Source organism: Ranitomeya imitator, chromosome 2 (genome assembly GCF_032444005.1).
Source record: "Ranitomeya imitator isolate aRanImi1 chromosome 2, aRanImi1.pri, whole genome shotgun sequence".
In the NCBI taxonomy this organism is placed as follows: domain Eukaryota; kingdom Metazoa; phylum Chordata; class Amphibia; order Anura; family Dendrobatidae; genus Ranitomeya; species Ranitomeya imitator.
In genome coordinates, this window is record NC_091283.1 from 420,794,403 (window position 1) to 420,819,553 (window position 25,151).

The window sequence follows — 25,151 nt, forward strand, 5'->3', positions numbered from 1 at the left end:
CAGGTTCCGCCTGGCGTAGAGGGGGCACTTCCTCAGAGGAGATCTGAGAAAGATCAAAAAAAGAGGCGTGTATCCAGAGCGGTTGGTGCCATTCCTGATGTCCATCCAGAGGTCCCTGCTGATGACCATGTTGACGGTGTATCGGATGTCTGCCCTGAAACCTGTCCAGAGGCCCAACCAGATGCCAATCCAGAGGGATGTCCTGATGTGTGTCCAAAGGATAGAGGCCATGAGTCAAGTGGTGATCCTGGTGCCGGACCTGCTCGTCACCCTGTTCTTGGGGATACATCTGTCGGAGGCCCTGACGGGGTTATGGACATTCCACCAGCTGCAGAGCCTGGAAAGAATCCTGCGGACCAGATGGATCTCAGCATCTGTGGTAAGAGGAGCTGTGAGGAGACTCGGGAGGAGGGAGGCCTACCTAAGTCATCCCGTAAAATCTTTCTGGCTGTTGCTCTACCTCTCCTGAGCCCAGAAGGGACTATCGTAATAGAGGAATACACGGACTCCGAGGATACTGCCAGTTTACTGACTGTGCCGTCTTTATCACCTGCCGTATCACAAATTATTGAGTCTGATGCTGAGTTCCAAGAATCATTATAAAAAAACTTAACATGGCAGACATCCACATTGCCCCACTGAATGTGAGAAGCTTAAAGAGCCCCACTAGGGGGGCTGCTTTGTTTACATGGCTAATGACTTTGAGTTTTGAGGTCTTTTTCCTGCAGGAGTGCGGTATTGATCATGGACTTTCATATTCCAACCTAATTAAAGACTGGACAGCAGGACCTTCTGTCTGGTCAGGGTCAAATGAAAATAAAGCTGCTGGGGTTGGGATTTTATTCAAAGGCCAAAATGTAAATATTTTATCTGTCACTGAAATTATTCCAGGCCGTGCCTTATTGGCCCACGTTGTTTTAAATGGCTTTACCTGTCGTTTTATGAATATTTATGCATCCCCTGAGAAAAATGAACGTGCCTCCCTTTTTAATGACATATCTTTGTTTTTTAACAGGTCCATCTCCAATAATAGTGGGAGGAGATTTTAATTGTGTCAGGTTGGAAGAGGGGCGGAGTGGTGGTGATGGTGCTGGAAGAACAGACAAAACATCTAGTCTGTTAAAACACCTAGTGACAGATCTTAAATTATTAGATGTATGGAGGAAGTCCCACCCTTCTGACCCAGGATATACGTGGAAGGGTAGAGGGCTGTCTTCTCGCATTGATTTTATTTTTTGTTCTAATGATGTTTTTAAACCCAGTAACGTAGGGCTGATGGAAAACATATTTTCTGATCATGTGTTGCTACATGCCAACCTGCAGGTTCCTGGGGATGCAAATGTAGGTAAAGGTATGTGGAAACTTAATACTCTCCTTTTAGAAGACGAGTTGGTAAGGGCAGACTTTATAGCCAAATATAAATCTTGGAGGGGGCGGAAACACCCAAAACAGAGTATGCTGGGGTGGTGGGAGTGTGTTAAAACCTGCATTAAAGAGTTTTTTTATCAAAGTTGGCAAAAGAAAGGCATGGGAAAAAAGAAAATGTTTCAGAGATTTTAATGTCAGGTTGCAAACTCTCCATAGGCTTAAGGAATGGGGAGTGCCTGGTGTGGATGGCGAGATGGCCAAAATCCAAACTGAAATCCACAGATTCCTGGACCAAAAAGGTAAAGAGGTCATTTTTAGTGCCAGTGTAAAATACTTGGAAGAGGGTGAGTCATGCTCGAGGTTTTTCTTTAAAAAAGTGAATGACAAAAAACAAATGATTGTGGAATTGGAAGGAGAGACCTCCACTGTGGGCATTTTAGAGAAAACTTTTAATTTTTATAATGATCTTTTTAGCATTAAAAATATTGATGGGACCATGCTTTTAGGAAATCTTAATGTTTTATCCCAGTTTTTAAATAAGGAGGACCAGGAGTTTTTAGAAAATAATGTTTTAACATCTGAAGTTGAAGCGGTCCTAAAGAGTTTTGCTAAATGGCAAGGCTCCTGGATCAGACGGCCTCTCTATTGAATTTTATATTTGTTTTTGGGATACTATTAAAACTGATTTTTTTCAAGTGGTTAGTGAAGCCTTTATGGCCGACTCTTTACCGTACTCATGGCGTAAAAGCATGATCACCCTCATTTTTAAAAAAGGCGATAGAACAAAACTGGAAAATTGGAGGCCCATTTCACTATTAAATACTGATTATAAAATCCTTGCAAAAATTATTTCTGGTCGTCTGAAGGTTGTTATTAAAAATGTGATCCATCCTGATCAGGTTTGTGGGGTCCCCGGGAGATCAATCTGGGAGCACCTTAATTTAATTCGGGATCTGATCTGGTATCAGAAGGAGAGAAAACAGCCATTAGCGATTTTATCCTTGGATTTTATGAAGGCCTTTGATAGGGTCTCCCACTTTTATCTTTTTAAAGTTTTAGAAAGGATGGGGTTCCCTATGTCTTTTATCCAGAAAATATCGCTTTTATACAAACAGTCATTTGCACAGGTTTTAATTAATGGGTTTTTAACTAAAGAGGTGGTACTCCATTCCGGAGTAAAACAAGGCTGTCCCATGTCCCCACTTTTATTCGTCTGTTCCATCGAGCCACTGTTGTGCGTCAGGACAAAGTGATCAGGGGGAATTTTATTCCAGGTGGGGGTGGGCAGCAAGTTAAGGCTCTGGGCTATATGGATGATGTATCAGTGTATGGCACCAGCTCTGCATCCATTAATAGAGCAATTTTAATCATGGGAATTTTTAGTGCGGGTTCTGGTTTTAAGCTAAATATAAATAAATGTGACTGTTTTATAATGGGCCAATGGGAATCAGACCTCCCCCGGGTCCCAACATAATCAGTTGGAATTAAGATTCTGGGCATCTTGTTCAATCAGGCAAATGATGGTAAGGAAAACTGGGACCTGGTATTCAATAAATTGCACCAAAAGATTTCCCTGTGGCAAATCCGCAAATTATCAATGGAGGGTAAGATCCTGGTGATCAAGATGGTATTGCTTCCCATCATTTTGTATGCCGCCATGGTCTTCCCTCCAAACTCCTTTTATCTAAAAAAGCTTATGAAACCCATGTTTTACTTTCTTTGGGGGTCCAATATGGAGAAATTAAGGAGGGAGGTGGTTTGTAAAAGTAAAAAGAATGGTGGTAAGGCGTTTCCCAACCTAAAACTGTTCATTTTTATAAATTTTTTTTGTATTTTGTTATAAAAATCTGTACAATGTTGGGGCTTTCTCGTGTTTCCTGAGGTATGCAACAGGTTTCACTTTCAGGAAGCTGGATTTCAGCATGCTAACTCTCCTTTTCTTCTATCACCTCCCGAACAATACAGGGTTCTGGAAAGCACCATTTCTGAGTATGATTTAGCTCACGTTGACCGTCAGTTTCTTCTTGACCAGCGGAAACTGACAATTATTTGTAAGGGTCATGAAGTAATGCAGGACGTGTCCAACTTTTCCATTTCCAAAAGTAGGCTAGTATGGAATAATGTTGCCTGTCCAGCCCTTAGTAATTCCCAAAAGGACCTGGCTTGGCAGGTAGTTCATCAATGCCTCCCAACAAGGGCCTTCCAACACCATAGGGGTTTGGTTGCCAGTGCCAGGTGCCCTAGAGACAGGTGTGCGCCAGACGAGTCAGTCTTCCACATATTTTGGGAGTGTTCCTACGCTCAGGAGCTCTGGCAAATAGTGGGTACCCTATTAAAGTGGATATGTGGGATACAATCCCTAACCTGTGACACAATTATTTATGGTATTATTAACTGCCCTACCATGAAACAAGCATGAGTGGCATGGCTAATGATCAATTGTTTTAAAGAATCCCTATGGAAAGTGCGAAATATATTCCTGTTTAGGCGTGATTTTATTTCTGTAAATGACTGCATTGGGTTGGCACTATGCGAGATGTATACATACTACCTGCGAGATTGTAAAAAAAATGGGAGTTAAAGAAGCAAAACAGTTATGGTGTTTACAAATTTGGAACATGTATTTACATATGTAAATTATATGCATATTAGTTGCTTTTATTTGTGTTCTTAATTGTACTTTTAATCAGATTTTGTTTTAAGCCATGTTTTATTCAAGTGTGAATTTTTATTGTACTTGGATTATTTTAACAACAATGGTTTTAAAATCTGAAAGAACACGGTTTTATATGCATATGTATTGTACTGTTTTTATTGTTGTTTTATTTTTTTATTTTACCTTGTTTTAAAATCAGATTTGTATTTGTTTTTATGTCATATTTTATTCAAGTCCTGGATTTGTTTGAAATTTATGATGTATGTCTGATTTTAATAAAGCTAATTTGAAAAGTGATCTGTTCTTATCAGTTTAATATCTGATACGTCCCCTATTTGGGGACCATATATTAAATGGATTTTTAGAACAGTGAGCTGGAAATGGAGCTTGCTCTGTCCACTCCACGCATTGAACCGTTATTGCAGTATCTCCGGGAACAGTGCACCCCTTCTCTGATCCAGTTTCCAAAAACAGATTGAATTGAATTGAAATCAGCACAGCAAGCTGTCATTTAACCCTTTATAAGACTTCTTTTCAGGGTCAAAGAAGCACGTTTCAGATGGCAAATGTAGCAATTTGCTCAACTTCACTGGACCATTTGCAACATTTCCTGTGCCTTGCTTTCACCTATGCATTTTCAGCATTGGATTGCATCCAATATGCAATCTATCTATCTATCTATCTATCTATCTATCTATCTATCTATCTATCTATCTATCTATCTATCTATCTATCTTTGCTGGTTGCAACAGGTGTGTTAAGATGTAGGCCCGAATGAGGCCTTTGTAACAGTGTTGCTAACATATTGTGCCATCTACAAAATTAGGCCCCTGCTGTCCGTCAGTATTAAGTGTTTAAATTGAAGTATCCTACGAGTAGTTCGGCCATGCATACTACATTTGTGATCGCATGCATGAAATCCTTTGTAAAACATTGGCTCCCTCTTGTGGACCACTGACTTTTAATTATGTGGTGTATGATATGTATTTAAATAAAAAAGGAAAAATGTGGTCTGTGATGATCTTGAATATGCTAGTCTTGTCTATCTTGTCTTGTACTGTGCGAGTAGTATTCTAATGCTTTTGACCAATCAGGTGCACTGCCTGCAGTAGATAGAATCTGTGCACGGAACCTTCACCGGCTGTCACAATGGGGCCTTTAGCCATTGACTCCGGAACTCTCACGTGTCACAATGGGCTCTGGGCCTATCTAAGGCAGAGTAAAATGGCGCCATCTTCAGTCTGCTGATGTAAAAGCAGCAGACCCCATGGTAGGGGGGGGGGGGGGTCTGTGCCCAGCTTCAGGGGAGCTGGGAAGACAACAGCTAGCCTGTCTGGTTTTTTAATTACACTCTCGCTCTGCCTGTTTCTTGAATAGCCCTCTTTACCTTGACAAGTCAGCTGGTATGTCACTCTCCATCCATCAGGAGAAACGTTACCCCTTAGACCCCAGTCCAGTGCCTCTGACCTAGCCAAATCAGTCCTCTTGCTTCGCACTGACGAGGGCCAAGAGCCCCAAACACCGTGTCTGCGAATTGAGATACTGATTTGGCTTTAATCCTAAGTCATATTGCACGACTCGTTAATGAGGTGATTGTGACTTGTAGGATCGCTACTTACAACAGGTGCTTGCTGCTATAGAGTTGAAGTCCTCATTTTTTTTTAAAGGGATAATTTGCATACTTACACTAATAGTTGCACTCTTTAGCGCAAAAAAGATGGAGGGTGTGTTCAAATAGGCGGAGTTATGCAGATTAGGCGGAGTTATGCAGATTTAAAAAAACCGCGTTGGGCCCAACTTGAACACACCCCCACACACCCCCACACACACCCCACACACACCCCCACAAACCCCCACACACACCAGAACTGCCATTTGAGAAGGCATCCAGAGTTTAGAAAAAAATGTCTTCCCCTGGGCAATCTTTTGGGCTCTCTCCACAGTGGGTCCTGGTTGTAGGCCATGGTGCGTCTGGAGTGGCAAACCATTACAGGCTATCGCTTCTCGGCCTTTTGGCTAAGATCAAGTGTAGTGGCTTCACGGTTGCTGTACTTCGTCTGGTCTAAGGTGTCTGGGGTACCCGGTTCGTCGGCCTTGGGGGATTGTCCTTAATTAACGGTGGGGACTTCACCCCCTTGCTGCTATAGGCGTCCGGCTTAGCCCCCAGACAACGAGGAGTGATCGCGTCTTGTTTTCAGGGTGACCTGAATAATAAGGGCGTTCCTTTTGCTGAGCATTAAATCGCTTAGTGGGCAGAGTACGTTCTTTAGGTACCCCCTTCTCGGTCTTGGGTCGGGTCTTGCCTTTGGTGGGATTCTGTCCCTTGTTACTATAGGGAAGGGGCTTAGTCCCTGAGGGCCAAAAATGCCATTCTCTTTTGGATTTGCGGTGGGGGAGACTCCTCTGCGACAATCCATTAGAATCGAGGTGGATGAATGCCAGCGTCATGAAAAGAACCTGCACTATATTGTGAATGAGGTTCTTTTCGGGTTCTTCCTCCTAGAGAGAAATAAAATCCTGTGTCTGTACGACCAGGAGTTCCGTGGCCGATATACCATCTCGTTTACGGCCAAATCATGTTGTGAAAACATCCCTGCAGCATTGTTGGTTGCGGACAAGAACAGTAACGTACTGAATGGACTAAGGTTCGACTTTCTGTATGGCGAAGAAGAAGTACCATTGGTGCTCTTCATGTACAGTCCATTTGTCTCCGAGGGCGATATCGAAACCTTTTTGAGGCGTTACTGCAAGTCAGTGCGCTTCTCACATGAGATCCTCAACTCCCAACGCTTCTGGAATGGGAAGAGGAAATATCTTGTAAAATTCCATATGGAACGTGGTAACATTGGGGGCTTATGCCATCCACCTGCCAATTTCGCAATTGGTAGTGTCAGGGACTTCCTACGCTACCCAGGAATGCCCTTGCGCTGCCAAAATTGCCAAGAACATGGGCATACTCGAGAAAGTTGCGCAAACGCTCATGTAGTCCTCTGCAATAAATGCGGTAAGAGTGGGCACACCTCCGCCATGTGTGACTCTGATATCGTATGCAATCTATGTGGGAAGGCCGGTCACGCCTTCAAAAATTGTCTGAGCAAAAGGACAAGAGCTGATGGTCCGTCTAAGTCAGGCCAACTGACTATCAAAAATGTCACCGAAGGGAGTATGGCGATACCTGCCCCTGGACCTGGGTTGGCGCACGCTGACGGGTCCGGACTAGGCCCTTCTGTAGTCCCGCCGGAAAACTTGCCGGTGGATTCTCGGAGGGATGGTCGTAGGGTCTCTTTAAATCCTCCTGGGGATTCCCCAAATATAGAATTGATCAATGTAGTGGCTCTAGATGTCGCAGTCGCCCAGAGTCAAAAGGAGATAAGGCCCTCGTTCAGCATGAATGCACCCCCAGCATTGTGCGGAGCCGAGGAGTCCTTTAGTACCCCGATGGAAAAGGAAAATCCCAGTTTCGCCCTACCGTTAACGGGAAGCTCGGGTAAAGGCAAGCAGGGTACAAATCCTAAACGATCAGTCAGCGTGGAAAACCGGAGGGAAACCTCTAAGGCGCGAAATAAAAAAGTTCCTGATAAGACCTCATTGGGTCGTAAGCCATGTACCAGGAGTCGCAGTAACTCCTTGACCAGATCGAGAGCAGAGGATGAACAGAGGGATAACATCATAGACCAGACCTCCAAGATGGCAGCAGATGTAAATGAACCAGAGGATATGGACTCCACACAGCATCTGAAAAGACAGAGAGATGAGGTAAAGCAGCCTAAGGTTCAGAGGAAATTTGGATGTTGAAGTACTGGAGAGGAGCCTAGAGAGGATGTCGCCTTTCTTCCTGCCTCAGATCAAAGTAATATTCAACAAATCCTGACCCCTGGAGAGATGGTAGAGATGCCGGAAATCGGTTCTTTTTCTACACTAAGTTCTGATTCCTCTTAAATGTCTGCTCCCATAAAGATTGCCTCACTAAATGTGAGGTCCCTAAAGAGCCCTATACGCAGGGCTGCTTTATTCTCTTATTTAGAGACACTTGACTTTGATCTGTTTTTCTTACAAGAATGTGGCATACAGTGCAGTCTAAATTACAAGGACATAAAAGAAGATTGGACACTGTGCACTTCTGTGTGGTCTGGTGCCAATGACTGCCGAGCTGCCGGAATTGGACTACTCTGCCGTGGACATTCTATCATCATTCAGTCCGTGACTGAGATTATGCCGGGTAGAGCTATCTTAGTCCATCTTAGTTTCAAAGGACTTCCTTTGCGTATATTGAATGTATATGCCCCTCCTGGAAAGCAAGAGAGAGCTGAATTATTTGATATCTTGCCTTTATTTTGTGTTGGGTCAACCCCCCTGTTGGTTGGAGGAGACTTCAATTGCACGCGGGAGGGGGAATGTCGACAGGGTGGTGATGTGAACCGTAAGGACCGTACCACCTATCTATTAAAAAGTTTGATTGATGATTTTAAGTTGCAAGATTGTTGGAAGGTGCTCATGCCGGTGGACCCGGGGGTTACATGGTCCAATGGGAGAGTTTCTTCTAGGATTGATTTTATGTTTGCTTCAACTGGTTTTAAGGCCCATAAATGCTCTCTTTTATCTAATTTATTTTCAGATCATAAGGTTTTATCTGTGGAGCTGGAGGGGGAACAAAAAATCTCAAAGGGATCATGGAGATTAAATACAACTCTCCTAGAGGACCCTGAGATTCAGGAAAGGTTTGTACACGTGTACCAACACTGGCAATCCAAAAGAGACCCCAGAGCCTCTATGCTAGGGTGGTGGGAGAGGATAAAACCTAAAATTAAATTTTTCTTTATTAAGGAAGGAAAAAATAAAGCTAAACAGAAAAAGCAGTGGTTCTATGTTTTAAATATGAGATTACAGGTACTTTTTAAACTAAAAGATGTTGGAGTTGATGTAGATGATGATATTGCAAATTTGAAGTCTGAAATAAAAAGTGCCCTGGATGAGAAAGGAAAACAAATAATTTTTAACTCCCATGTACAGCATCTGGAGGAAGGAGAAAAATGTTCCCGTTTCTTCTTCAAAAAGGTAATGGGGAGGAGGGACGCAATTTTAAATCTGGAGGGTGAAACTAATACTGTGGGAATGTTAGATAAAGCTTTTTATTTTTATCAACATCTTTTTAATACCAAAGTGATAGATCCTTCCTTTTTAGATTATGCTATTAATTCCCTTGATTTTAAGTTGGATTTTTTTAGACCAAAGTATTTTATCCAGTGATCTCACCAGTGAGGAACTTTTATGGAGCTTCAAAAGCTTCTCCAATGGGAAATCTCCCGGTGAGGATGGTTTACCAATTGAGTTTTATCTGACTTTTTGGGGGATTTTAAAGGAGGATTTGTTTTTATTGTTCAAAGAAGCTTTTAATACCAAGGAATTACCCCCTTCTTGGAGGAGAGGTTTGGTGTCTCTAATATACAAAAAAGGAGACAGGAGCCAACATAAAAATTGGCGGCCTATTACACTTTTAAATATGGATCATAAAATTTTAGCCAAACTCATTGCACTCCGTTTAAAACCTTTTATTTCAAAATTAATTCACCCTAACCAAGTGTGTGGAGTCCCCGGTAGAACGATAGCTGAGCCACTTAATATAATTAGAGATACTATATGGTATTTTAAAGAGAGAGGTCAAGGTCTTGCCATTTTATCTTTGGATTTCGAAAAAGCATTTGACAGGGTATCACACGATTTCCTTTTTATGGTTCTTAAAAAAATGGTGTTTCCAGAGAAAATTTTAACCCGCATCATGCTTTTATACAATTCCTGTTTTAGTCAAATCTCTATAAATGGGTTTTTAACAAAGGGAGTTCCTCTGCTGTCTGGGGTAAAACAGGGGTGTCCTCTGTCTCCACTACTCTTTATCTGTGCGATGGAACCACTGCTAACTTTATTAAGAAAAGATAAAGTAATTAAAGGGGTACCTATTCCTGGGGGAAGGGGTATGCAGGTTAAAGTCCTAAGTTACATGGATGATGTCACCATATTATGCCCAGATTCCACATCCCTCAGAAGGGTATTGAGAAATACTGAATTCTTCTGTGAAGCCTCTGGTTTTAAACTAAATGTGGACAAAAGTGATTGTTTTAATGTATGTAGATGGGACTCTTCTTTGACCCCTGGGATAGTGATTCAAACGAATCAGATAAAAATTTAAGGTATTGTTTTTAACCAAGCCAATGAAGGTACCCCTAATTGGGACTCTGCTATAGACAAATTAGAGAAAAAGATCTCTCTCTGGAAATTAAGGAACCTCAGTATGGAAGGGAAAATTTTAATTATCAAGGCTGTTTTAATTCCCATTATGTTGTATGTTGCAATGGTTTTTCCCCCTTCCAATCTACAGATTAAAAAAGTAACTAGAATTGTTTTTATGTTTTTATGGGGTTCCAAAATGGAAAAATTAAAAAGAGTTTTGATGTATAAAGACAAAATTAATGGGGGTAAAGATGTTCCCAATTTTTTTACTTTCTTTTATATAAAATATTTCTGTTTCTGTTTTAAAGTTTTTAAATCTGATGGCATTTTTAGTTATTTTTTAAAATATGCAGCAGGAATGATTTTTAAAAGATGGTTCCGTTTACCTTTGGATTCTCCTGTGCCCTATGTCCTACTAAACAGTATGTGATACTTGAGAAAACGGTCAGACAGTTAGGTCTCCAGGAGTTGGAACCTGACATATTGGGAGATCAGAGGAAGGTATCAATGGCTTGTAGGCATTCGGAGGATACAATTCCTGTCTCCAATTTTTCACAGGCAAGGTCCAAGACGGTGTGGCGAAATGTGTACGGGAAATACCTAGCAAATGTGGACAAGGACCTTGCCTGGGCAATTGTCCACCAGTGCCTCCCTACTCGTGAGTTCCAACATAGGCGAGGGCTGGTGGCAAGGGCCAAATGTCCAAGAGTAACATGCTGCGAGAACGAGTCTGAACTGCATCTCATGTGGAACTGTCCATTTGCACAGGAGGTATGGAGAAAGGTAGGGCCACTATTAAAATGGGCATGTGGCCTGAGAGATTTTAACCATATTTATGTCTTGTACGGTCTTTTTAAGTGCCCAAATCTTAAACAATTCAGAGTGGCCTGGATAATTATTAATTGTTTTAAAAATGCCATGTGGAAAGTCAGAAATATTTTACTTTTTAAACGTGATTTTATTGATTCAGCTAATTGTATAAAAATTGCTCTAAGTGAAATGTATATCTATTATCTTAGAGATAAAAACTGTATGGTGCAAAAGAAGCTGCTTCAATGTGGTGTATACAATTATGGAACACAATTGTTTGATTGTTTTTATATTTGTGTTTTTATATTTGTGTTTTTTTTAAATGTCTTGGTATTTCTGTATTTTAGGTGTATTATCCATTATAATGTTTCAAATGTTCCTTTTTATTTTTGTAACGTGTTATCTTTGTGAACAATAAAACTATGTTGAAACCTTATCTTTCGAAAAGGTGGCCTCTACCTACCACTCTAGTACATTGATATATTAATACACACTGGGTTGTGCACTTGCTAGTATGCCAGGTGGCTCATATAGCCATCGGATGGAAACCATGGCCCCCAGGATCGAAGTCATTGGGCTGAGTAAGTGTGAGGGCTTTTGGTGCAATGTGCCCCAGGAGTGGTCGCCCTGGGGGGAGTCTGAGCTTGCTTGGAGTGGAATCCCGGGTAAGTCTTAGACTCCGTAGCACGCCGCACCTAGCCTTTCATACTTTCTATAGCAACCCCTCCTATTCCTGGCCTTCTGGCTAGAATGGGAAATTTTTATAAACCCGGCCGAAGGTCCGGTCAGCTTTGGGCTGAGAAACCAACATGAAACCGGCTCCAAGCTACACCAGAGTGGCAGTCTGTTTGGACACTGGGAGCACGACAAAGGCTCTCCCCCAGCTTCGGCTATGGAGAGCATCGAAGATCCCTGATCCTCGCTGTGGCCTTCTGGCTCGGAGGGACGGGGATGGTTTATTGGGGACCCTCTCCTACGGGAAGGGTCCACATGAATCCTCGCCTTGTGCTCTGTTTTTTCTGTGACTTCGGTCACAGTTTTCAGAGCCTTGGAAAGATGCTTCAAATAAAAAAAAAATCTGTTATTATCAGTTTAATATCTGATACGTCCCCTATTTGGGGACCATATATTAAATGGATTTTTAGAATAGGGAGCTGGAAATGGAGCTTGCTATGTCCACTCCACGCATTGACCCGTTATTGCAGTATCTCCGGGAACAGTGCACCCCTTCTCTGATCCAGTTTCCAAAAACAGATTGAATTGAATTGAAATCAGCACAGCAAGCTGTCATTTAACCCTTTATGAGACTTCTTTTCAGGGTCAAAGAAGCACGTTTCAGATGGCAAATGTAGCAATTTGCTCAACTTCACTGGACCATTTGCAACATTTCCTGTGCCTTGCTTTCACCTATGCATTTTCAGCATTGGATTGCATCCAATATGCAATCAATCAATCAGTCTTTGCTGGTTGCAACAGGTGTGTTAAGATGTAGGCCCAAATGAGGCCTTTGTAACAGTGTTGCTAACATATTGTGCCATCTACAAAATTAGGCACCTGCTGTCTGTCAGTATGAAGTGTTTAAATTGAAGTATCCTACGAGTAGTTCGGCCATACATACTACATTTGTGACCGCATGCACAAATTCCTTTGTAAAACATTGGCTCCCTCTTGTGGACCACTGACTTTTAATTATGTGGTGTATGATATGTATTTAAATAAAAAAGGAAAAATGGGGTCTGTGATGATCTTGAATATGCTAGTCTTGTCTATCTTGTCCTGTACTGTGCGAGTAGTATTCTAATGCTTTTGACCAATCAGGTGCACTGCCTGCAGTAGATAGAATCTGTGCACGGAACCTTCACCGGCTGTCACAATGGGGCCTTTAGCCATTGACTCCGGAACTCTCACATGTCACAATGGGCTCTGGGCCTATCTAAGGCAGAGTAAAAGGGCACCGTCTTCAGTCTGCTGCTGTAACAGCAGCAGACCACATGGTGGGGGGGGTCTGTGCCCAGCTTCAGGGGAGCTGGGAAGACAACCGCTAGCCTGTCTGGTTTTTGAATTACACTCTCGCTCTGCCTGTTTCTTGAATAGGCCTCCTTACCTTGACAAGTCAGCTGGTATGTCACTCTCCATCAGGAGAAACGTTACCCCTTAGACCCCAGTCCAGTGCCTCTCACCTAGCCAAATCAGTCCTCTTGCTTCGCACTGACGAGGGCCAAGAGCCCAAAACACCGTGTCTGCGAATTGAGATACTGATTTGGCTTTAATCCTAAGTCATATTGCACGACTCGTTAATGAGTTGATTGTGACTTGTAGAATCGCTACTTACAAAAGGTGCTTGTTGCTATAGAGTTGAAGTACTCATTTTTTTTAAAGGGGCAATTTGCATACTTGCACTAATAGTTGCACTCTTTAGCGCAAAAGGGATGGAGGGTGTGTTCAAATAGGCGGAGTTATGCAGATTAGGCGGAGTTATTCAGATTTTAAAAAATCGCGTTGGGCCCAACTTGAACACACCCCACACACCCCCCAAACACCCCCACACACACCAGAACTGCCATTTGAGAAGGCATCCAGAGTTTAGGAAAAAATGTCTTCCCCTGGGCAATCTTTTGGGCTCTCTCCACAGTGGGTCCTGGTTGTAGGCCATGGTGCGTCCGGAGTGGCAAACCATTACAGGCTATCGCTTTTCGGCCTTTTCGCTCAGATCAAGTGTCTGTCCAGGAGGTTCTTTGCGTGCTGTCCCTCGGCCTTCTGGCATTGCCACTTCGGTGGCTTAAGCCAGATGCTGCTATAGGGGGATAGTGAGGAAGAAACGGGAAGGCGATCCTTGAGGCGTGACTATGGGAGTCAAGCTGAAATTTGCTGGGACCGGGGACCCCCGGGTCAAGAATGGATTCCGAATTGAGGTCGCTGAAGAAAAGAAGGGACACTTCTCCCTGTCCTACCTGGTGAATGCCATCTTCTATGATGCCCTGAAGGTAAAAAAGACGGATATCGTTTGCCTGCAAGAATTTAGAAAAGATGGAAGGTACGTGCTGGTTCTTTCTACTATGGCTGCTTGCCAAAACCTCTTCAGAACCTTGACTGGCTTTAAAGAGAGCACCCTTTTAGATGGACTTATTTTCACCGTTCTTTATTCTAAGGGGGATGTCCCAGTGGTTGTGTTCATGCACAATCCTTTTTGCTCCCAGGATAGTATTACTGCTTTCCTGAGGAGGCATTGTGTCTTTGTGCAGTTTTCTCACAGGATCAATAACGAGGAGGGCTTGTGGACGGGTAAATACAAGTACTTTGTCAGGTTTGCGGTGGACCCCCAGGGACCAGGGGGTATTCACTATCCACCTATGAACTTTTCAATTGGAAGAGATACTGGCTTTTTGTATTTTCCTGATGCTCCTTTCTTCTGTAGAAGGTGTAGTACTTATGGCCACATCCAAGAGTCCTGCAGTAATCAGCCAACCTGCAGGAGGTGTAATGAGACCGGTCACATGGCGAGAGACTGCAAGAACCAGATAAAGTGTGATGCTTGTGGTGAAGATGGACATGTCCTTTGGGAGTGTCGGGCCAGAATCACACCTAGGTCCTTTGCACAAGTGACCGCGGTTAGGCCTGCTACTCCAACTGTTGTTGCTGAAACTCCATTGAGCCCCCTAGCAGATATCGGGGGGCAGTCAATTCCAGTGAGTAAGAGGACGACTCGGAGATTGAGGACATACTTGAGGACGCCCAAGTCCAGCCTCGTGGGTCAGATGGTTTTGGCATGAAAATTTTGGAAGTGGAGTCACCTCTCCCTCTCCAGTCTGGTGTCCGTGGAGAGGGGGAAATGGATTTGTCAAAATCCCCAGCTATATCTTGGAGTGAAACTGCCTTGGAGGAATCTGAAGGTGGTGGCCAAGGAGACTTGTCTGCTGCCAGGTCCTCTGATGAGGAAGAACCTTGTGTTTCCAGGAAGAAGCCTAGGACTGGGTGTCCCTCTGTTGCTCCTGTGTGTGATAGCCCTGTGGGTTCTCGGGTTTACCCGACAGATGTCTTTTCTCCTGAAGAGGTGACTTTTGGCATCCCGCCAAGTGCCAATAACTTTGACGTGCTTGATATGGGCTGAACATTGTTTTTTTTTTCTTTTTGTAGGTTTTGAGGGATTCCCCTTTTATGCCGCATCATTCTGGTTGGGACATTGTGTCCCTTAATGTTAGGCAAATTAGATCTGTCACCCGTAGAACTACTGTTCAGGACTATCTTAAGAGTCTGAGTGCAGATGTCTACTGCCTACAAGAATGCGGGATTTTTGAATCTCCAGGGGATAAAGACTGGCCATATGGCCAGCATGTCTGGTCGGGATCAAGTTCTAATAAAAATGATGGGGTGGGAATTTTAGTTGGTAACAAAAATATTACCATTGATAGTTATACGGTTGTGGAGGTGGGTCGGTGTATTATTGTTTTTTTAAGTTACAGGGGGTGGAAGGTTAGAATTATTAATTTATACTGTTCTACAAAAAAAGAAAAGCGACTTGCTCTTCTTGAGAAATTGAGTTTTTTTCTTCCAGGGAAAATACCTACTGTTTTCGTTGGTGATTTCAATTGTGCCACAGAAGGAAATGTGGACATTACAGGGAAAAAGTTGTCCCAACTAATCTTTGATTTTTCTTTCTCAGATGCTGCAATTTTTGGGTATGGCATTCCACCGCCGTCAACATATTATGCTGACCGAGGTAATATTACATCTAGAATAGATAGGATGTTGTTTTCTAAAAATATGTTTTGTTCAGGTTTTGCTCAACATAGGGTTCCTTTTTCTGATCATGAATGCCTGCGTGGAGTGTTAAGTGCGAATGGGGACATAGTGTATGGGGGAGAGGTGTGGAAGTTGAATTTGAGGTTGTTGGAGGATGAAGAGGTGATGAATGAGTTGGAGAGAAGGTATGCAAGTTGGAGGTGGCGTAAGCGTGATTTTGATAGTGTGCTTGAGTGGTGGGATTGGGTGAAGTTGCAGATGAAAAATTTCTTTAAAAAATGGTGCTACAGGAAAGCTGCCAGATATCGTAATAGATTTAATGATTTAAGCAGAAAGATTGACTGGTTGTGTGGGTGTGTTGCAAGTGGGATGGATATGTCTGATCAGCTTGTGGTTGCAAGGAATGAGTTAAAATGTCTTTTAGACGAAAAAGGTAAAGAAATTATTTACCGAACCAAAATAGAGCATTTAGAAAAAAACGAAAAGTGCACGAGGTATTTTTTCAAAAAAATGAATGGAAGGAAGTTGGATTTGAGTGAAATAGTTGGTGAAGACGGATCTTGTGTAACTGGGAAGAATGTTTTAAAAGGTGTGAATGAGTTTTATAGTAAGTTGTATGATGAGAAATGGATTGATTCTGGGCTTGTGTCACATGTATTAAATGGTTTGGATAAGAGACTTGGCTCAGATGAGTGTGATATTTTATGTGATGATGTTATCCTGGATGAGGTGAAGAAAGTGGTTATGAGTGCTAAAAGAATAAGACGCCTGGGAATGATGGGCTGCCTGTGGAACTGTATGTGAAAGCTTGGGAGTTTTTGGGTGGTGATTTGACTGAGGTTTGTAGGTATATGTGGATGAATGGTGTTTTGTGTAAGTCTATGAAAGAAGGTGTAGTGGTACTTGTTTTTAAGAAGGGTGAGAGAAAGCATCTGGAAAATTGGAGACCCATAACGTTGCTTAATGCTGATTATAAGGTCTATAGTAAGTTGTTAGCAAATCGTATGCGTGAGGTGATTGGGTGTGTGGTGGAGGATGACCAAGTGTGTGCTGTGCCTGGTAGGAGTATGAGTGATAATTTACTGGTATTAAGGGATATGCTTGGTGACTGTAAAGTAAGAAAGCAGAAGTGCATGGTTCTAGCGATTGATTTCGAAAAGGCTTTCGATAGAGTTTCTCATGTGTTCTTGTTTAAAGTTTTGGAGAATTTTGGGTTTCCTAGGGTTTTTCTGAATGCTGTTAGGTCTTTGTATGATTGGGTGTCAAGTGAGTTCTTAGTGAATGGCTGGCTAAGTGAGAAGGTGTTGATTAAGTCAGGAGTTAGACAGGGGTGTCCTATGTCCCCTGTCTTGTTTGTATGTGTGATTGAGCCTTTGTTGTGTTTAGTGAGACGTGAGAAAATGATGAGAGGACTGTTAGTGCCTGGGAGTGGTGGTAAGCATGTGAAGGTGTTAGGCTATATGGATGATGTGGTGATTGTGAGTGAAAGTATGGCATCAATGAGTAGGGTGAGGCTGCTTCTGGATTTTTTCTGTGGTGCGTCTGGGTTTAGGGTCAATTGGAATAAGTGTAGTTTCAAGTGTTTTGGGGATGATAGTATTCGCATGGATGGAGTTAAGTATGAAGAGGGTGCAATTAAAATTTTAGGGGTATTCTTCAATGATGATCTGAAAGGGAATGAGAGTTGGGAGGAGTGTGGCATGCGTGTTGAGCGAAAGCTGAATTTTTGGAGGATGAGAGAGCTTTCTTTGCGTGGCAAAGTTTTAATTATCAAAGCTGTGGTTTTGCCTATCCTGCTTTTTGTGGCTACAATTTTTCCATCTCCTTATAGGAAAGTTAAGAGAGTAGAGAAACTTATTTTTACTTTTTTCTGGTGTAGCAAGATGGAGAAGCTGAAGAGGGATAGCCTTTATAAGGCCTGCCAGCATGGTGGGTTGGCTTTTCCTAATATTGAGATTTTTAGGACTCCATTATATTAAGACAGTTGTGGTTCTGTTAAGTAAAGGTAGTAAGTGTGCGTGTATGGCAAGTTATTCTGCTGGTTGGATGTTGTATGGTTTATTTTGGAGGAAGAGGGATGCAAGAGTGCCTGTTTCTTTTAAGTGTCCAGTGTGGTATGAAGTGATTGAGAAGTTTGTTAGGAAGCATGATTTGTTGAGTGTGCCGATGAATGAGTTTAGAATGGTTAGGAGTGTGTATAGGAAAATCTATGCAACTGAGGTCGAGTGTGATATAGTTGGTTTAAGAGGGAATGAGGTTGCAGATGCATGGAGGATGGTGGACACGTTTGGGATGTCAAACAAGCAGAAGGATGTAGTGTGGATGGCGCTTCATAATATCCTTCCAGTGAGAGATGTACAAAAGAGGCGAGATTTGATCAGATCAGATGTGTGTCCAAGAGATGGATGTGGTGGATGTGAGACGGTTATGCATGTGATGTGGAACTGTGGGTTTGCGTATAATGTGTGGAAGTGTGTGGGAGGATTGTGTAAGAGTTTGGCTGGAGTGACTTTTGTGGATTGGCGTGTGGCTATGTTTGGGATTGGTGCTTGTGGACGGGTGAAACAGAGAGTGTTATGGTTAATTATGGCTTGTGTCTTAGAGAGTTTGTGGGATGTGAGGAATCTTTGTGTTTAAAAGGAAAGTAATTACTGTAAATGAATGTGTTAAGATTATTTTTTCTAGGTTGTTCTTAGTATATAAGTTAGATTGTAGAGGCGGTGGTGGAACAGATGCCGAGGGAATATGGAAGTTCAAAAAGTGGCGTTATATTGTGAAATATCAGTGATTTTTTTGGAGTCTTGTATCTTATGAAGTGTAATAAGATTATCTTTCTTCTGTTAAATAAGATTGCTTTACTATTAAAAAAAATATGGCCATGATGATAAGTTTTTAGCAAGTAAGTATTGGGAATTCTTACAGATTGCTTTAAAACTAACCTGAATGGTTAAAAAAAAAAAAATCTGTTCTTATCAGAACACAAGAGCTAAGATCTACACTTGACAAGGGCGATCGAACTCGACACAGAAGAGCTGCGGAGACCTGCTGACATCGGGAGGAGGAGAGATCGGATATCGGTTGGAAGACAAAGCTCTGCAAGAAAAAGATTGGAGAAGAATCGGGCTGCCCTGAAAAATCTTCAAGAAAGAAATCCAGCGAGACAGAGACCTTTCGGGGAATCTGTCCAGAAAACGACGGGAGAAGAATCTGCACAGCTCCACCCCCTCCGGTAAGAGTTCCAGATCCGGTTCCAATTGACACCTGCAGGAGGAATCATGGCAAGCACGAGGAGGAAAGCCGGAAAGAACCTGGAGCAAGGGACCACCACGAAGGCCCAGCTAGAGGCCTCTTCTGCCCCCAAGGACTCTGCCTCCACTGCCGGCCAGCAGAAGGGAACCCAGAAGCCTCACCGGGAAGATCCAACCCTGGAGCCCTGGATGAGGCAGATGGTGGCCCTGAAGCTCAAGGAAGTGGATGGGAGGGTGCCGGACATGTCCTCGGATGTGTTCAGCCAGAAGATGCTGCTGGAATGAGGCTTCACGACGTCGGAAACCCTCTGCGTCCAGACCTTCTTGACGGGGATCTTCTTCGTCACCTTTGCCACGGTGAATGCCTGCAGGAGATTCTGGGAAATGGTAAGTGCAGGAAGTTCGGATCCATCTCTCTCTGCTTTCACAGGTAGCTGCCCTATCCAGAAGGATGAGAGGAGGATCACCATCTCAATGCGCAACCCGCATACCCCAGGTAAAGACATTTGCACCTTCCTGAGATGCTTCTGTTTAGTCGTGAGGGAACCAACCCACATCCTGAATGGCTGCGGCTTCTGGACAGGTAAGTGGTCAGTGACTGTTAGGCTCCACAGGGACCCGGCTTGCTCGGACAGACTTCAGCACCTGCCCCCAACATTTTCCCTGGGCAACTCCTATGGCCTCATCTACTACCTGGACATGCCACGTAACTGCAGGAGATGCAGCAGGACAGGGCACGAGATGAAGGACTGCAAGGAGGATGCCTGTAGGACTTGTCGGGTGACGGGACACAGCTCGAAGGACTGCCCGAGGAAGAAGTCCTGCAACCTGTGTGGACTGGCGGACCACATGTACAGAGACTGCCCCGAGCGGCGGAGATCCTGGGCATCGGTGGCTGCGGGGACCGATATCTGGGAGGCTGTGTTCCCGACGACCGAGCCCGCGGTGGCCAAGGTCGCTACGGCCAAGGCCCAGATGACCAAGACCAAGGCAGGCAAGGTGTCGGTGACCGGGCCCCCAGCGGTGGTCCCAGCGGCCCCAAAGCCCATGGAAAAGAAAAAGACAAAGAAGGGTAAGAATACTGCCACCCCTCTCCTAATCCCCCACCTGTCACCCCCATCCCATCCCTCCCCACCCCGACCACCCCTACTGAGGCCTCCACCTCCACTTCCTTTCCCTACTCCTCAGCAGGTGTCCTTTCCCCTGCCCCGGCAGCCACTCTACCCCCCCAGACCATGGTTGAGGTGGAATTAACATTTTCTCCAGCTGCCTCAACCTCCTACGAGGAGAACTTTCCCCCTCTTGTCTCTCCAGGTGCAACCCAGAGAAAGAGGAAAGTGGAGATCAGCCCCACCGCTGAAACCTCCACCAAAAATAAAATAGTCGAGTACAAGGATGAGGAGGAAGACACCCTCCCAGAACAAGAGGAGATGGAGCACATGGTTGAAACCCTGGTGGCTGACTCAGAGGAGGTGGAGACGGTGGTCGCCGAGTTGGAAGCCACGCTGCTCGATCAGATGGAGGAACAGGGCCTGGTGGAGATTCCATCACCGGCAGTAGTCATAGACGGGGACCCACCCGACCAGAGAGGTAACTAAGGTGTATCACCTGCACTAACTTTTTCCCTTTTTCCCTTCAATGATGGCTAATATTAACTTATTTTCCATTAATGTTAGGAGCATCAGGGACTAATTCAGACGCCAGACTGTTTATGCTTTTCTTACAGCTCAGTTGTGTGTTTATATGTTACAGGAATGTTCCCTTCCCTCCTCTAGGTCTTTCAAACATCTGGCCCGGGAGTGGTCCCATGGTCCATCCTACTGGTCCGGAGGGGGTGACTGCAAGTCTGCAGGGGTCGCCATCCTTATCAGGGGGAACGCTTTCACGCTTGAGTCCTTCCAGGAGCTCGTCTGCGGCAGGCTTCTTGTTGTAGACGGCAACTGGGGGGGGGAACCCATTAGGTTCATCAACGTGTATGCGCCCCCTCTGAAGAACGAGCGCTTGGAGGTTTTCCAGACCCTGCGGCTCCAGCTTGCCACCACCAGGACCTTAGTGATGGCCGGGGATTTCAACTGCCCTATCGAGGAAGACGGTCGTAGTTCTGACACGTCTGCCAAGTTGGACATCACGTCCAAACTGCTCATCGAGATGGTGACCGAGGCCCGTCTGGAGGACGTGGTGGGCTCCATGGGGAGAGGCTCAGTGAACTATTCATGGAGTCGACCCGATGGCTCACTGCATTCCAGGATCGACTTTGTGTTCACCTCTCGAGCAGTCAGGCAGAGTATGCACTCTATGGTCCCCTTCTTCTTCTCTGACCACAGAGCCATTCGCTTACAGGGTGTCCTGGGCCACGGTTTCCCACCTGGCCCAGGCTCCTGGAAGCTGAATTGTGCTCTACTGTCTCAGTCTGAGGTTGTGGAGGAACTCAGAGCCGCCTACGCAATGTGGAGGTCCTGCAAAGGTAGCTTCCGAACGGTCTGCGATTGGTGGGAATATGTTAAACTCGAGTTTCGCTGTTTCTTTCAGGCCAAGGGTCAACAACAGGCACATGAGAAGAGGAGGGACTTCAGAGGACTGCAGCGACAGCTGCGGTCACTGCAGGATCTCCTCCACTGCGGCTGGGATGTGAGGGAGGAGCTGGACGAGGCCAAGAGAGGCCTGAAAAGGCACTTCGAGGAGGAGTCCAGGCGAATCATCTTCCGTTCCAAGGTGGAGAACATAGAGAAGGGTGAGAAATGTAACTCGTTATTTTTCAGGAAACTCCATGCCAGCCACATGCCCCTGAATGAGCTGCGAGACGAGAGTGGAAATATACGACGTGGGAAGGAGGACGTGATGAGGGTCATCAGCGACTTCTACAGCGATCTCTACTCCTACAAGACTACCAACCCCGATGCTGCCGATAAGTTCCTGTCAGGTATCACTAGCCATCTTGACCCTGCAGGTGCGGCAACCATGGACAAACCTCTGACGGTGGGCGAATTGCTCGCTGCCGCTAAATCCTTTAGGACCGGCAGAACCCCGGGCAGTGATGGACTTCCGGCAGAGCTCTACGTAACGCTGGGAGACCTCATCTGCCCGGACCTGCTGGAACTTTACGAGGAGATGGTGGTGGAGGGTAGAATGCCTCCGTCATTGAGGGAAGGAATGGTCACGATCCTGTACAAACGGAAGGGGGAGAGGTGCGACCTGAAGAATTGACGTCCCATCACTCTGCTCAATGTGGACTACAAGATCCTGGCCAAGACGATGGCGACAAGACTGAAGACGGTCATCGGACGGATCATCCACCTGGACCAGACCTGCGGCGTCCCCGGATGCCGCATTGCAGACAGCCTTGCTCTCATGCGGGACACGGTCGAGTACATCAAGGTCCGCCGTGCACACACGGCCCTGGTCTCCTTGGATCAGGAAAAGGCCTTCGACCGGGTTTCCCATGGGTTCATGGGAAGAGCTCTGCAGCGGTTAGGTTTGGGTGACAGGTTTTGTGCGTATGTCCGTCTAATGTACTTTGATATCCACAGCTTGGTGTTGGTGAACGGCTGGAAGACTGACACCTTTCCTGTCCTCTCTGGGGTCAGACAAGGCTGTCCTCTGTCACCTCTCCTTTTTGTTTGTGTTATAGAGCTCTTTGCAGAGGCTATCCGGCAGAATGGAAAGATCAGGGGGATCACCGCACCGGGTCCGGAAAGACATGAGGTCAAGTGCTCGCTCTACATGGATGATGTCACCGTCTTCTGCGCCGACCGTGGCTCAGTCGATGCCCTCGTCCAGACGTGTGAGATGTTCGGTCAAGCTTCAGGGGCTAAAGTCAACTGCGGGAAGTCTGAAGCCATAATCTTCGGGGATTGGCAACTGGCCTCCTCCGCCCCTTTCCCCTTCAACATCCAGCTGGATTTCATCAAGCTTCTTGGAGTCTGGTTCGGGAAGGAAGGAGCGGCCCTCAAGTCTTGGCAGGAACGCTTGGCCAAGGTTAACCAACGGATCGGCCTCTGGAACCTCAGACACCTCACCTGCGAGGGTAAGGTTCTTGTCCTGTGTAATGAAGTACTGCCCGTGCTGCAGTACACAGCCCAGGCCTGGCCCCCCCATGTCACCGTGTGCAGGGCCATTAGCAGGACAGTGTTCCACTTTGTCTGGGGTTCCAAGATGGACAGAGTCAGGCGGGCCGTCATGTACAAGGAGCCACGCAAGGGTGGGAAGGGCGTTCCAGATATCCCCACCCTCCTGCGGTCCTCCTTTGTCTGTGATTGTGTCTGCCGGACTCTGCAAGTCAAGAGAGGCTCTGCGGGCAGGTCCATGTCTCGCTTCTTCCTGCTTCCTCTTTGGAGGCGACTCGGCTGGGACAAGTGGGACAGCTCCTACCCCTACAACTGGACGACGGCATGGTACTATGGGGACGTTGTTCGGTTCGTGGGAGAACACCAACTGGAGGGACTGAAGCCCGACCTGTGGAAGCCCAAAACTATCCACAAACTGATCAGAGCCAAGGACGATGTTGAGGACATCATAGGACTCCACCAGGACACACTGGAGACTGTATGGACTAATGTGTCATCCGACAGGCTGACCAACGGGCACAAGGACTTGTCATGGATGGCGATTCAGGGCGGGCTGCCCGTCCGGTCGTTCATGCATGCCCAGAACCTGTGTAAGACACGGTACTGCCCAAGGTGCCCCTTCGTGGAAGAAACATCCTTGCACACTTTTTGGGAGTGCCGGTTTGCACAGCGCCTGTTGACTGCCCTAGAGGACGACTTGAGGAACTCTGTCCCCAGAGCAAGCCTATCGCACCATTCTGTGCTTTACGGACTTTTCCCTGGGGTTCATACCATCGGAGCCATCCAGGAGGCTTGGCGCCTTATGAACTGCTTCAAGGACGCTATTTGGGTCGCCAGGAACCGGCTCATCTTAAGGAGGGAGAAGATGTCCATCCAGGACTGCCGCAGGCTGATCCACAGCCTGCTCAGAGACTATTCCATCGTCGACGGTCCGGAGGATGCGGATGAGGACAAGGACTAAAACCCCTTTTCCTCCCCCCTTTTCCCCTATGTATCTTGTCTTTCAATAAAGCTTCGGGCCTGTGATCTCCCCCTCCTTACCCCCTCTTCCCAATCCCCTTCTCTCCTATCACAGGTCGTCGTACTGTTTTGTTTAACATGCTTTTTCTTTCAGCTTGAGTGTTTTGGTGTAGCATAGGAGTTTGATGTATAGGTAGTGCGTCGTATTCTTATGCTTTGTACAAAAAATGTAGAATTATGTGTGTACTGGGCTGCGGCAAAGTACACGATTGTTAACTTATTTTTTGGAACGAATGAGAATAAAAGAGTTTATTAAATCAAAAAATCTGTTCTTATCAGTTTAATATCTGATACGTCCCCTATTTGGGGACCATATATTAAATGGATTTTTAGAACAGGGAGCTGGAAATGGAGCTTGCTCTGTCCACTCCACGCATTGACCCATTATTGCAGTATCTCCGGGAACAGTGCACCCCTTCTCTGATCCGGTTTCCAAAAACAGATTGAATTGAATTGAAATCAGCTCAGCAAGTTGTCATTTAACCGTTTCTGAGAATTCTTTTCAGGGTCAAAGAAGCACGTTTCAGATGGCAAATGTAGCAATTTGCTCAATTTCACTGGACCATTTGCAACATTTCCTGTGCCTTGCTTTCACTTATGCATGTTCAGCATTGGATTGCATCCAATATGCAATCAATCAATCAAGCAATCAATCAATCAATCAATCTTTGCTGGTTGCAACAGGTGTGTTAAGATGTAGGCCCGAATGAGGCCTTTGTAACAGTGTTGCTAATATATTGTGCCATCTACAAAATTAGGCCCCTGCTGTCTGTCAGTATTAAGTGTTTAAATTGAAGTATCCTACGAGTAGTTCGGCCATACATACTACATTTGTGACCGCATGCATGAATTCCTTTGTAAAACATTGGCCCCCTCTTGTGGACCACTGACTTTTAATTATGTGGTGTATGATATGTATTTAAATAAAAAAGGAAAAATGGGGTCTGTGATGATCTTGAATATGCTAGTCTTGTCTATCTTGTCTTGTACTGTGTGAGTAGTATTCTAATGCTTTTGACC

The 25,151-nt window shown here is 45.1% G+C and overlaps 1 long non-coding RNA gene, 2 other non-coding genes and 1 pseudogene across 3 annotated transcripts in view; all 4 read left to right on the plus strand.

The window, feature by feature from the left end:
• Window positions 1–19,591, plus strand: part of LOC138664261 (uncharacterized) — a 33,458-nt gene extending 13,867 nt beyond the window's left edge. Inside the window, exons 2-4 of the long non-coding RNA XR_011318316.1 lie at window positions 15,720–15,776; window positions 18,776–19,028; window positions 19,478–19,591. This is a non-coding gene — a long non-coding RNA (uncharacterized lncRNA). The remainder of the gene's footprint in view (window positions 1–15,719; window positions 15,777–18,775; window positions 19,029–19,477) is intronic.
• Window positions 4,287–4,474, plus strand: LOC138668169 (U2 spliceosomal RNA). Its single transcript, XR_011319110.1, has one exon. It is a non-coding gene; the product is annotated as a U2 spliceosomal RNA (small nuclear RNA).
• LOC138668163 (U2 spliceosomal RNA) lies at window positions 12,093–12,289 on the plus strand. Its single transcript, XR_011319107.1, has one exon. It is a non-coding gene; the product is annotated as a U2 spliceosomal RNA (small nuclear RNA).
• A 4,756-nt stretch (window positions 19,592–24,347) lies between the features above and the next one.
• LOC138668053 (U2 spliceosomal RNA) lies at window positions 24,348–24,549 on the plus strand (annotated as a pseudogene).
• Window positions 24,550–25,151: the final 602 nt, after the last annotated feature.